Genomic DNA, 14,148 nt, shown 5'->3' with positions numbered 1-14,148 from the left:
AATCAGAGCTCAACAGGACAGCAAAGGCGACTAGGGTAAAGGGCCGGATGTTGGCATTAATAAAAGATTTCGGGGCCTGACCTGCGTATATGATGAAATATGAAGCTATCAACGTACATCAGCCTCAGTTTTTGCCGTGAACGGGGGAGTTTTTCGCTCAATTTCTGACCTAATAACCACGAAGCGATGCTGCTATTTTACCTATTCTATACAGATAGTATACGCATTGGCTTTTTTCAATCAAGCCGACTAGAGTCGTATGTGTTTCCGAACCAATGAGTCTCTATGAATTTGGTTACTCGTATGTATGAAATATAGGTGTAGATGGTCAAGCAAATCTTGTCAGTAGTAAGGCGCGAAATTCAAATTTTCTATGAGACGACATCCCTTCGCGCCTACATTTTTCAAATTTGCCGCCTTTTTCTACTGAAGATCTGCTCGATCAACTATAGCTTGTCAAAGGACAGTCTCATTTCAATCATTGACAGAGAGAATCACACTATTTTTGTCTTACACTAGTACTAGCACCCAAAAGAAAAGGATGTGTACCTATAGTTTTCCTGGTTGTTACTGACTGACAATAGTAGATTGTTAACCAAGGGTGGAAAGGCACCCATTTCTGTCGAGGTAGTTTGGCGCTCGAACGCAGTGAGAGCGCCAATAGTCCGAGACAGAAATGGTGCCTTTCACCCGAGTTAAACACTCTACTTTTCATATCGAATGCGAGGAAACCAAACAAGACAAGGCAATTTCGCAAAATCAGTAATGGAAGTACCTAATAGATCTACGGCCATGATTTATTTTCCTTAGGACTTACTTGCAATCGGAGACTTTACAGGTGTGATTAATAACCCCTAGCGAAAATCATTTAGATTGCAATATTTACGAAAACACACATTTTTTAACAAACTGCAGTAATTTTTAAATGATTTGTTCATTATAGTATGAAAATCAGCGGGATTGCCTCTTACTTTTTAATTTTATACTTTTTCGTACTAAAAGCCGCAACAGACTATCGGACCGCACCGCGACCTTGGTGCGCCGCACCACGTAATGACATAATAAAAGTATTTTAAATATTAAATAACAATTTGATTAATAATATAAGTAATTTTTTTCTTGTATTTTATTTTATTTTCATGAATATAGTGCTAAATATCTTTAAAAATCAATTTAATATCGTACAAACGTTTAACTGTGGCTGTATAAGATTCTGCCTTTGCCCATTTACGCAAGTGTAAGGTTTAAAAAAATATTTTTGGTATATTCCTTTTGGTTCCCGCCTTATGAAATCGAGTAAATAGAATTCAACGAAATAAATCAAGAATAATTTGTTTTTAACAATTCACTTATATCATTTTTTATAAAAAAAGGATCAACGTTGGATTAATAAAATTAAACAATTACCGATTGTTCCAGGCGAGGAAATAAAGACACTATTTTTCCATTTTGTTTCCACCCAGTTGTTCGTGGGACGGGGACGCAGAGGAGTACACCACTTTTCTGCACTAGAGCATAAACGTATCACTTTCTGCGCACCTTTTAGAACAACAACGACCCACTTTCAGAGCATGAGATATGAAAATTAATTTGACTAACTATACAATGCTGGGTTGAGCTGGAGCGAGGCCAGAGCGGTCGCTGAAGATAGGAAGGCGTGGCGCGAGCTTGTGAAGGCCCTTTGCACCTCTGGGGTGCCTTAGGACAACAACAACTATACAATGTTGTATGTTCATTGGCGTGTACAAAAATAAATTCAGAATCTATGAACAATTGTTGATTGGCTGAATGTGAGTTCATTCGACCATCGGGTCTGGTTGCGGTATCAGGACAAATTAATAAATCTGTAAATTGTGTCCCAGAAAATTGTATTTGTATTAATTACACTTCAATAAACATAAAATCATTCAGAGTTACTGTAGTTTTCGAGAAACCGAAGTCCATTATACTTAATTGTTATCTTCTTTTACTGTAGTGCTTTCATTTTAATAACCGGAGGTTTATTACAACTTTACAAACCAACTATAACTAATGTACTCGTAGTTGCAGTGAACACAAACATTATAACTACCCTACCAGATTTTGTTGCATATTATTTCGACGGTTCTAACTAGCAAGGCAAAGTTTCAGCAATGTTAGTATTTCGTAAATAATTAAACTCCTCGCATAAACGATTCCATTTTGTGGAAATGTGTGGCGATCGCTTATTTATAAATATTATTATAGCTCCGTCCATACTTCACTTGTACTTATCGCTTGGTTTCGCTTGTCGAGTAACAATGACGACGCGTATCACGATCGCTAGTAAAAAAAAAATTCACACAAAAAAATCTTTGTGTTTCACTCGGGGGCAAATTTTGTTTAACCCTCGTGCTGTAAAACCTTGCAACGCTCAAGATTCCATTTTTCGAATTTTCAATTTTGGAATATTTCGCTTGCTCGGATATCAATATTAGCATGAATGGTTAAACAACAACTTTGCCCCCTTGTAAAACAAATAACTATTAACCTACAGTCAGCATCGCACTTATGGCGGGTTGTTTTATCTGCTACTAATGATTGACTGTACCTAATTGTAATACTTTTAGATTACATTACAATTTCACGCAGTTATAACTATTTACGCCAAAGTTATTTCCTAATGTTTGTACTTAAACACAACAACAACAACAAAACAGGAACAAAATGTATACTAAATTGTATATTTAATTGTACAAATGAACTTTAGTTAAACAATAAAATGTGGCGAAAACTGGAGCATTTATAGCACCACAACGAAACTCTTGCTGGGAGTTATGACGTTTAATTTGGAATATACTTACAATGTAAAGTCTATGATATTTTATATGTAGATAAGCCATACACTAACATTTCAAGCGAAAAAAATGATGCCAACCAATGCTGCCAACGACACGGCAGCATTAGTTACAATTTGTTTACAACTTCATACGCAAATGCGTAAAAGAGACGGCACAATTAAAAGAATACCTAAGTAAAAAAGAGACGGCTAGTGTTTGTCACTTGCGCGTGAATTTGGTAAATCAGTGATACCACCATAACACGACGGCAAACAGTGAATATGGCGCGAAGCGTAAAACTTATTAAGAAAAAAAAATATCAAAGACTAAGATGTTTGACAGAAGGTGCAAATCATTTTAATGCAGTTTTATGTAGTAATGTACTCGCTACCGAAGTTAAAAGTTTTCATATTTAGTTATGTAAATAAAAGATATTATATTGTACTCTTTATTCATCATTTTTCTTATACTATAGAAACATTTTGACAAAAAGCAAACTCAATAATAACAAAATCCTTTATTTTACTAACAATTTTATGTTATTAATAATTGTTACTGTGTGAGAAAATGAAATGCCTGACAATAAATACTAATTTTGTAGTAATCTTTGTATAAACAGCAATATACCTATTTACTTAATTGACGCGACCCGGACAATAATATGGCCAATAATAATCTTTAATTTGCCAATTGTTGTACTTAAATACAAGAAAAAATGCGTTCAAGTAAAAAACTTCAATATTAAAGTTGAAATTTAAGTATATTTCTTTTATTTGTGTACGACAAGCACCAAACAATGAATGCAACTTACCATGACGCGTCTGCTATGATAATCTATGTACGCAGTTGGTGCGTCCTTGTCATTCTCGCTGATGAGAACATAAACTTATCTCGTTCTGTCAGCCGGCGAAAATGGCGGCTGGGTTTATTTAATTCAAGATTAAACCGAAGAAAAACGGGTTATTTCAGCTTTTACTTACCAATGATATGTGACGCCGTCAATTTTTTTGCGCTTCTGCGGATAATTTGAGCATTTCAACATAACGCAGGTCGGCATTTTGTTGCTTAATACACGTTATTTGTGGAAAAGTATTAACCGGTGTACACCTTCGCGCTTGCGTCAGGCAGACTGAGACAAACTCGTACACATGACACGAGGTGAGTGCTTCACTTTTGGAACGTGTATAACACATCTACATATAAAATATCATAGTGTAAAGTGCAGTAAGTTTATTAATTTGTTATGCAACCAAAAACATGTTTACGCTTTTGCACCTTATTTTATTAAAATGCAAATATTATAAATATGAAATATTAAAAGGCAATAATGTAAGTAGGTTCAGTCACTTGCAATAATATGTTGCACAACGAAGGCCGCAAAAATATTTGACACGGTCTTATTTGTAGATCCATAAGAGCGCGTCACATATTCTTGCGGCCTTCGAAGAATACCAAATTATTGCAGGTGACTGTACCACATGACTATGACTGTGGGAAATATTCTTACTTATCTGTGTGTACAAATAATGAAATAAATAAGTATATAAGACGTTTGATGGACTTGTATTTGCATCAACTATTGATGTTAAAGATGATGATTTTTGAAGCAAATAGATAATTGATTTCTACTTGTTTTCTATTTACTAAATTAACAATATTTAAGAGTACACAAACTGGGGTAGAGTTAGACCAGGAAAAGTCTGCAGCGATTTTGATAGCCTACCCGCTTGACCGTCCGACGATAGCATAGTATCCGAAAAAAATATGCTCTTAATCGTCCGCGGGAACCTTACTATCCAAAGGGGTGGAAGAAAGAATTGATTTCAGAGCCATCTAACGGAATATTTAGGCATTATTTACTAATTCTCTTGATGCGACAACGTAGCCTAACTAAATAGTTAGCTCTAAAAAAATTTAGATGGCAGTGTAGTTATCATTTTTGTAGAAAATTGTGAATGCGCTGCACAGTGTTTCGTCTAGAACAAGCTAGGTGGACAAAAGTCGTTATCAAATTATCTCTAATGAGTCATTAGATATGATAAACAACATGTTGAAACCCCCAAAACCATTAATAGATTATGTCTAACTTTCTAATTTTATGAGCCATAGGGTGCAGAAGTCAGCTAATGAGGTAAGTGCAATTGCACAATTTAATCAGTTGCAATTTTGTGATGCGTTCAACGACATCTCTTACAAGTAAAACGTTATTTTATGAAAAGGTTTGGTGATAGATCTTATAACTGAAGGTAAGCACTTTATATTTTTCATAAAAACATGTTCATATCAGTTGTAATAATGCTCGTATAGAGCAATAAATATGCACTTAAAAACGTGGTGAGATTTTCTTCATTTTAGAACTTTGATAGACTAGCAAATACTTGACACCGCTTGACACCGGTCTAGATTTTTGATATTATTTACTTGCATAATTCTATTTTATGATGGTGTATATTTCATTTTGCAGAAATTTGCAGAACATTTTTTTTTCATTTTTTTTGCAGAACACGTTCTCTCTATTTTAAGGAAGGGGTTTTTGAAGAATGGACAAATAAGGGGAAAAACGACGAAAATTTCCACCTTTATCAGTTTATATTGGTAAAATATGAGTTACGAGATTTCAAAGAAGAGTCTGAGAGACGGTTAAAAAATATTTTAACCAGTTATTCATCAAAACTGAATACCAAGTGGAATAGTGCGTCAAGATTTAAAGAAGCAATTTGTGAAAAAGTTTAAAAGTGGTATGGATGGCCAAAATATAGAATTACGAGTGTACATAACTAGACCAAGTGCATCAACGTCGTCTGAAAATGTTAATCCTGCAGGAAGACCCAAATTAAACTTCAAAAGTTCCCCTTTTAAAACGGAAAAAACGCTGAGTTAAAGATCTGGTACAATTACGTACCTATTTTTTAACTGCTGCCAAAATCCCGATTGATTCGTGATCGGCAGCAAATAAAACACGGCAAAAATGTTAAAAAATATTAGAGAAAGTCCACATAAGCCAACGTAGTCTTGTTCTTACGACAGCAGTAGGTACTGCAATGAATTCTAGGCAGCTAAGTGTTAATGAGGCATTAGCATATTATATTGAGTCAAAATCGACAAATACAAACTTACAAGCAGACTAAAATGTGGTCAATGAAGGCTGATTATCATAAATATTCATCATATGATTATTTGCCCAATGCAAAAGGTACAAGCGTGTTATTTCCTTCAGAAGAACTTTAAAAAACTTACGCAAAACAAGGAAAACAATTATTATTCTGATATAATACATGAGTTAGAACAGATTATAAGTTATTAATAATTAACAGATTAATTATTAATAATAAGTCAAGTTTTAATTAATTTTCTATATTACATTTTTATTTTTTTGTATATTTTAAAGTAAATACTATGAAAATAATGTATCTAATGAACTAATTTGTGAAACGTGGATTTCAATGTCTAAGTTAGATTTGTTAAAACTAGAAGGATACAACTTAGCGAGTTATTACTGTAGGACAAACCACGAAGGAGGTGGAGTTTGTATATTCCTAAAGGATACAATAGAATACTTAGAGTTAACAGATATTAATAAATTATCCATAGAATGTATTTTTGAAACTTGTGCAATCAAGATTCGTAAACTAGATTTAATATTGATTGTAATTTATTGGCCAAATAACTCACGAAGACCCGACTTATTTTTTGAACAATTAGATAAACTCCTTCAACTCGTTAACATAAAGTACAGTAAAAAAGACGTGATTATTGGTGGAGACTTAAATGTCGATGTATTAAAAACATCAATTCTATCTCAAAACTTGTTAAACCTATTCAGAAACGCAAACTTTCATCAACACGTAAAAGAACCGACTAGAATATCACAGAATTCAAAGACATGTATAGATATTCTATTCACGAACTTTGATATCAATAATATAGTTGTTGACGTCGTTGAGCTTGGCCTTTCGGACCATAGAGGAGTTTTAGTGACTACTCAAAACATAACAAATAAGACAAAATACTTACGTAATCAATACTCTTATATGACCCGTATTTATAACCAAAGAAACATATACAATTTCAAAACTGAATTACAAAATACAGACTTTACATCCATGATTAACCCTCAAAACACGATAATTGAAAATTTTGACCGATTTCATACTGAAGTTAAAAACCTACTTGATCGATGCATTCCAAAAATACAGTTTAAACCGAAACCTAAACCAAAAAGACAATGGTTAACTCGCGGCATCAAAATTTCATCTGAACACAAACGCCACCTAAAAATATTGATGACTCAAACTGACGACCCAGTTTTAAAAAAACATTCTAAAACATATGATAAAATTCTCAAACAATCTGTATACATCTCCAAAAAAATTAACAACATTAATAGAATAAACAAATCTAAAAACAAAGTAAAAACAGTTTGGCAAATCGTGAATGAACAAACAAATAAAACCAAGACAAAAAAAACCGAAAATATGAGCCTAAACATAAATGGTAGTATTACAAACGATCCGCAACTAGTAACGAATACTTTCAATACCTTTTTTGCCTCCGTAGGATCAACAACTAGTAATAGTATACCGCACGGCCGCCCTGTCATTAACCCAACCAGCAACACATTTTTCTTGTCGCCTGTAGATCCCTGCGAGACGTTCAAATGTATTAAACAGTTAAAGAATAAAACTAGTCATGGAATTGATGAAATTCCTCCCTCACTTGTCAAATTATGTGCCACTGAATTGACAAATCCTCTCACGGACCTAATAAACCAATCCTTTTCCTCAGGAATATTCCCAGAAAGCCTTAAAATCTCACTAATAAAACCGATATTTAAAAAGGGAGACCTTTCAGACACCCAAAATTATCGACCAATTGCTTTGCTCAATACCTTTTCGAAGATCTTTGAATCCATTATGACAAACCGACTTACATCCTTTTGCAACAAATTTAATGTGTTTGATGAACGACAATACGGATTTAGGAAACAAAGATCTACCACACTAACAGTATATAAATTTGTTCAAGAAGCGTTAAAATTAATTGATAATAAGAAATACGCGTTCGGGCTGCTCCTGGACATGAGTAAAGCATACGATCGAGTTCGACATGACATACTCCTAAACAAACTATACGGAATTGGTATTCGTGGCACCGCGCATAAATGGTTTACCTCTTACCTAATGAACCGCCAACAAATAGTCGAAATAGAATTCTATAATGACAATACTAAAACATTATCCAAAGTTCGGTCTTCCACAATTAACACAACTTGTTCTATCCCACAAGGTAGCGTGTTGGGCTGCATCTTATTTATACTATATATTAATGACTTACCAAAATTACTTAATACTAATATCAAATCCCTACTCTATGCAGATGATATTTCTATCATATTTCCCAGCGCGAACACTGCTGAAGTTACGAACACCTTAGACACAATATTTAATACAATTTTACCTTGGCTTGAAGATCATAATCTAATTATAAATCTGCAGAAAACGAACTTAATACAGTTTAGACCCTACCAAAGATTGGCCCTAGAAATAAATTATTCATACCTATCACAAAATCTAGAACTTACCAGCACTTGCCCACTACTTGGCTTGAGCATTGACGAAAACTTTAACTGGAAAGCCCATGTTGATAAAATCTCTGTTAAATTATCCAGATTTGCTTATGCTCTCAAACAAATATTAATAAATACCAACTTAAAAACTGCTGTATGTGCTTATCATGCTTTTGCCCAGTCATGGCTGCAATATGGTATCATTTTGTGGGGCAATAGTGTAAACGCTAAAGACCTATTTTTACTACAAAAAAGATGCATACGAGTTCTAACCAAGATAAGTAATGAGGAAAGTTGTAGACCACATTTTACGAAATTAAATATTCTCACCCTTACATCCTTATACATCATAGAAACCTGCAAATTTGTGCGAAAACACGAGAGCTTATTTGTAAAACCCCAAAATCCCATACCACAACTACATAACTTACGTATCCGCAATAAACTTGTACAAGCAGTTCCCGCTAACCTACATTTCTTCAACAAAGGCCCTTACTCAATGTCCATTCGAATATATAACCACATCCCTCAGTATATAAAAAATGAAAATAAATATAATAGCTTTGTAAATAAGCTCAAGACTTACCTTTTAACCAAATGCCCATACACTTTGCAAGAGTTTATGGACAATTAAATAGTAAAGTATATGGACTATAGCATATTGTGACCTATTTAATTAGTTTAATTACCTAAAATAATAAATATAGACAGTCAAACAAGTTTGTCAGTAGAAAAAGGCAAGAAATTTAAACCTTTTTTGGGATGCGAACTCCTCGCGCCTACATTTTTCCAAATTTACCGCTTTTCTCTACTGACGGAAATAGCTTGACAAATTATAAATAGTTATATAATGTATGAATGTTTAAATATCTTACTTTTTTTACGTATAATATGTTGCCACGCCCTAGTAGGGTCCATGCTGTACTGAATGAAACTTAAACACCTTTATAAACACCATGGATTGCATCGAATAAATGATTATGATTATGATTATGACTGTAAAATTTTGTTTATTATTGTGTTAATAATTTATTTGCAAAAAAATATATAATTAATTTAAATATATATTTTATTTTAATTTTTTTCCTTTTTTTAATGGTATTTTAAAATTTTTAGTAAATTATATTTAATTAAGCAATACTAACCATAATACTACCCAAAAACACAAAAAAATAATTTTGTCCACCTAGCTTGTTCTAGACGAAACACTGTGCGCTGCGCGGGGCGTGCGTCGCTAACAAAAACCCGGACGGTTGACAGGAAAACAGTCTCGCGGGCCGGACGGTTGAGTGGCTGCGCAGTGTAAGCTGTGTAAGTGTTATTTATACACTCGCGTGCAAAAGTATTGCATCACTTTGCATTTTTTCAACTGCACCCAATAATTTTGTAAACCGGTTATTTTCGATTAATTATTTTCATGGGATCATGTCCCTTGAAGTTTTAGCTTTACGAAAAGTTAAAAAACATGGAAAACGGCCCAGTATTTTTCAAACTATCGGCATTTTCCCGATTTGTGAGCGGTTTCGCGTTATCACGCGCACGAGTTGCGCTACCCTTGACCCCTATAAACCGGGGGGTAGGGGAGGGGTTGTTATCAGTCACTTATCAAAAGTTGACCGGTACACATCTCCGCATATTTTCCCGTGAAGAAGACCTGTGAAAAATGGAAACCACTGAAGCTGAAATCCGCCAAGTCGTCCAGCTCCTGCAAGAGGGGCGTAGCCAACGTTCAGTAGCTGCCACGCTGAATTTAAGTCAATCTACAGTTTGCAAAGTTTACTAAAGGCTCCAACGGACTGGATCCTTTACTTCAAGACCAAGAAGCGGCCGCAAAAAGTGTACATCAGAGCGGGACGACCGCTTCATTGTCACAACATCTCTCCGAGATCGACACCTGACAAGCGTTGCCATCCAGCAGCGTCTGCGTGAGATACGAGGAGTGGCTGCCAGTGAGTGGACAATAAGAAGAAGACTCAAGAAAGCGAACTTGACACCCAGGAGGCCTGCAACGGGGCCCAGATTGCTGGCGCGACACCGTACAGCCCGAAGAGAGTTTGCAGAAAATCATATGGACTGGACCATTGAGCAATGGACCCCAGTTCTCTTCTCGGACGAGTGCAGAATATGTTTGAATGGATGTGACCGAAGAGGAAGATTATTAAAGGAAAAAATTAAACCAAGAAGTCATTTAATAATGATTATTTTTAAAATTGATATGAAGTATATAACTACTTACTTATACATATGTATATACAATCGACTCGATAGGTACTAATAACAAGCAGCAAGTAATATATATTCCTAATAACGCCAAAGTTTCAAGTCGATAGGATTATAGGCGGCGAATTGTATAAAGGGATACCAGATACAAATTGCTAATATCTTGTCAAAATTTCCGATTATTGAATTTCAGAGTCCCGGTAAATAAATAGTCGGAGGTAAGGACGTTGTACAAAACTTTGTATAAAATCTACTTTCTAAACTCCCGATTTAATTTAAGAATTATCCTCACCTCTAAAAATATTTCGAATACGAATCAACTTTTAATAGCAGTATTTTCATGGCCTCATTTAAATTTTGGCATTTAATGGATTCCAAACTAAATATTAAAATGGTATTTCAATTGGCCAACATGCAGTTTTATAGTCTACTCCATTCAACGTCATTTTAGTACAAAACCGTCAGGTATTACATCGGAAATCAAACTGTTATTGTCTAAGATCTCAAGACAGAAATAACCAAATAAGCATGCATGCATTAATACAGTCATAAGTATTGTTAATACTTAAGTAAAATGTGTTAAATTATTTCGTCTAAAGAATGTGTTTCTACTGTTTTCAGATTTCGTCAAACAGAAACTAACAGAAATACATTATTGTACTGACAAGAAATAGCTGATCCTCTCATTTCTATTATTCCGGTCGCAGCCATGACAAATGAGCGAAATCCCTCATATGTAAGGACACATTCTGACGCTTGGTAACCCTTGGCATGTAAGTAATGTGCGCTTAGCACAGAAATGCTCATTTCATCCAACACAGAATGCGGTCTGTTACAAATCTAAACCGCAACAGATTCCTGCATCGATCGCCCCCAGAGACACTTAAATAATAAACTGACGCTCTCATTCAAAACGTAACGGATGACTCACGTTAGACCGGGCCGTGTCCGGGTCGGAACTTCCGGCGCTTACTTTTCTATGACATGACAGCGATCACGTGATGCTTTCCATAGAAAACGAAGCGCCGGAAGCTCCGGTTCGGACACGGCCCGGTCTAATGTGAGTCATCCTTTAATCCTTGTGTCCGCTTCTAAAATGTTGGATATAAAGAAACAGCTTACACTATCAATGTTATTTGCGATAACGGTACGTCAGTATAACCGCGGATCTGAAAAAAATGCTGGATTTCTCTACCTATCAATATTTTTGTCTTTTATTTAAATGGCAGTCTGGCCAAATCCAGTAAGCACGAATTTAATCAATAGTGATACGACTTACGTATTGTACTGACTATCGAATCTCAATATAGGAGTATAGTTATTTACCCTACATAATTTTTCTACATAAGTTGAAATAAACAGGGTCAACATCAACATTTCATACGGGTTATATATGAAATAGAAGCAGCTAAAATGATCCGTCGGCAGCAATAATGAGCATATATGGAATGGAGATATCCAGTTTTTAAATTCTACTTGTCTCTAATACGTATAATAATATTTCAAGCACTTATATATTGTTAGTTTCCTCCGTTGAATAAGTTTTCACAGACCGTAAAGATATATTTGGGAAATAGCAGAACGAACCGATATTCTGTGCCAAAGAATATGCTCTGAGCACGTTTCATAGATTGCGGTCGATGTCAATGGTAGTCTTATCCGCCCCCGGATCGGAGAAATATTTTAGGACTTAATCCAAGTGGGTTTTCCTGTCTGAAACTTTACTGTTTTGTTAAGAATACATTTAGTATTATATGATAATTTAAATAAAAAAATGTTAAAATAGAGGAAATTATGTAGGTAAGGGTACCGACTTACGAACTACATGGTAATTGATATGAAAAGGATATGTTATCATCCAGATATAGGTAAGTAGGTCAGCCCGCTGCGCCCTTGACAATCTTGACATAGCTGCCGTTGTTTCTTTGATCCCAAACCAAAAATATTTAAGTATATAAAATAAAGCAAAATTTCATAAGCCACTACTGGCTTCTCCACCGCTTTAAATTAAGTACCTAAAGTATATTTATATTTCAACATAACGCGTAACAGCTGAGCCTAGCATTAAAATCTGAAACAAAAAAACACTTTTTAATAAAAAAATGGTGACTGATTAAATTTACTATGTATAGAGAATTTTGCCGTAAGTATTAAGCTTTAAATAGGTATTTTAGCCTAAATATATATCTAGTACAATCTTAACAAGCATGAGAAGCAATATTTATTACACCACTTAACGGTAAAATATTGTTTTTTTTTTATGTCAGGGTAATTAACTAATCCGAAAATTAAATCGTGTACGCACGACAACAAAACACCCCTTAGTAAGATTAATTTGAGTTTTTCGAAGTAGATTTATTGGGAAGATTGGAAAACAACGTTCGCACGGACGCGCCGACCGTTCCATTCGGCCGATCATTTGTCAGCGTCCCCGGGCTATCTGATCAGAAAACTGAATGAATTTGGGAAACGTCCCCCTAAAACCTTCGCGCAACTCCTGGCTATGGAAGAAAATCTCAACTGCCAAACGAATGATGCCGTAAAATTGAAAGAAAATTGATTTCTCACGCGCGTAATACTTCAATTTAGGCCAATGATACTGCAATAATAATTTTATTGAATCAACAGCGCTAAAGGCGCGAAGCTGTAAAGAAAAGAACTCTTTGAAAAAGGTAAAAAACCGTATTTTATGTCAGCCATAAGCCATAAATTAGTTCGTAAACAGTTGGAAGTTACTTCTTGAATAATTTGAGGAAATTGCGTTTGCGTTTCGTGATAGGAATATTGTCGTGTTTACGATCGTTCTCCGCCTAATCTAATACTGTATTGTTGAAAATTTTAAAAGTTCATTGAACAGCGGAACAATTCTATTACGAGCTGTCAAAGCGCCTCATAGAGGCCTCCGGTGACCAGAGGGCTGGCCAATATTTTGCCCAAAGGATCAGCATTGCGATTCAGCGGGGCAATGCGGCCAGCCTTCTGGGCACCCTACCTACGGACTACGACTTAGGGTAAATTTTTTATTTATAAGTTTTCGTAGTGTTTTTATTATGTTGTAAAAATGTTATTTATTATTATATAGAAATGAATGTTATTATATAAATCATTCTCTTGATTGAGTGTCTTAAGGATCCCACTGTGGATCGCAGCTAATTGATAAAGTATTTTTTTTCCTAATGACTACCTAACTGGAATTACTTAAGTAAAGACTTGGCCCACTTTGGCGGTAGTTAGACATAAACATAACGTAAAGGGACCCAAACTTTGCAATTAGGGAGGCTTTAGAAAACATTTTCCGTCCTGGGAATAAAAATGGGAAAACGATGTCGGAAAAAAGGTGAAACGCATAACTTGTACAAGTTTCGTAATCCTTTAAAGTATTAGGTAGACGTTTTGCTTGAATTATGAAATTTCGTAAAATGACCAAATATTTATGACTGTGACGTCACCATTGTGTACTTTGTATATTTTTCCACTCTGGGAATATACCTAAATATTAAAAGAAATTATACAATTTACTTTATTTAGACTTAAGTCTTTTTGTACTCAGTTGGATTAATCATT

This window comes from Cydia fagiglandana, chromosome 10 (assembly GCF_963556715.1).
Source record: "Cydia fagiglandana chromosome 10, ilCydFagi1.1, whole genome shotgun sequence".
In the NCBI taxonomy this organism is placed as follows: Eukaryota; Metazoa; Arthropoda; class Insecta; order Lepidoptera; family Tortricidae; genus Cydia; species Cydia fagiglandana.
Note: the sequence above shows the minus strand (reverse complement) of the source record.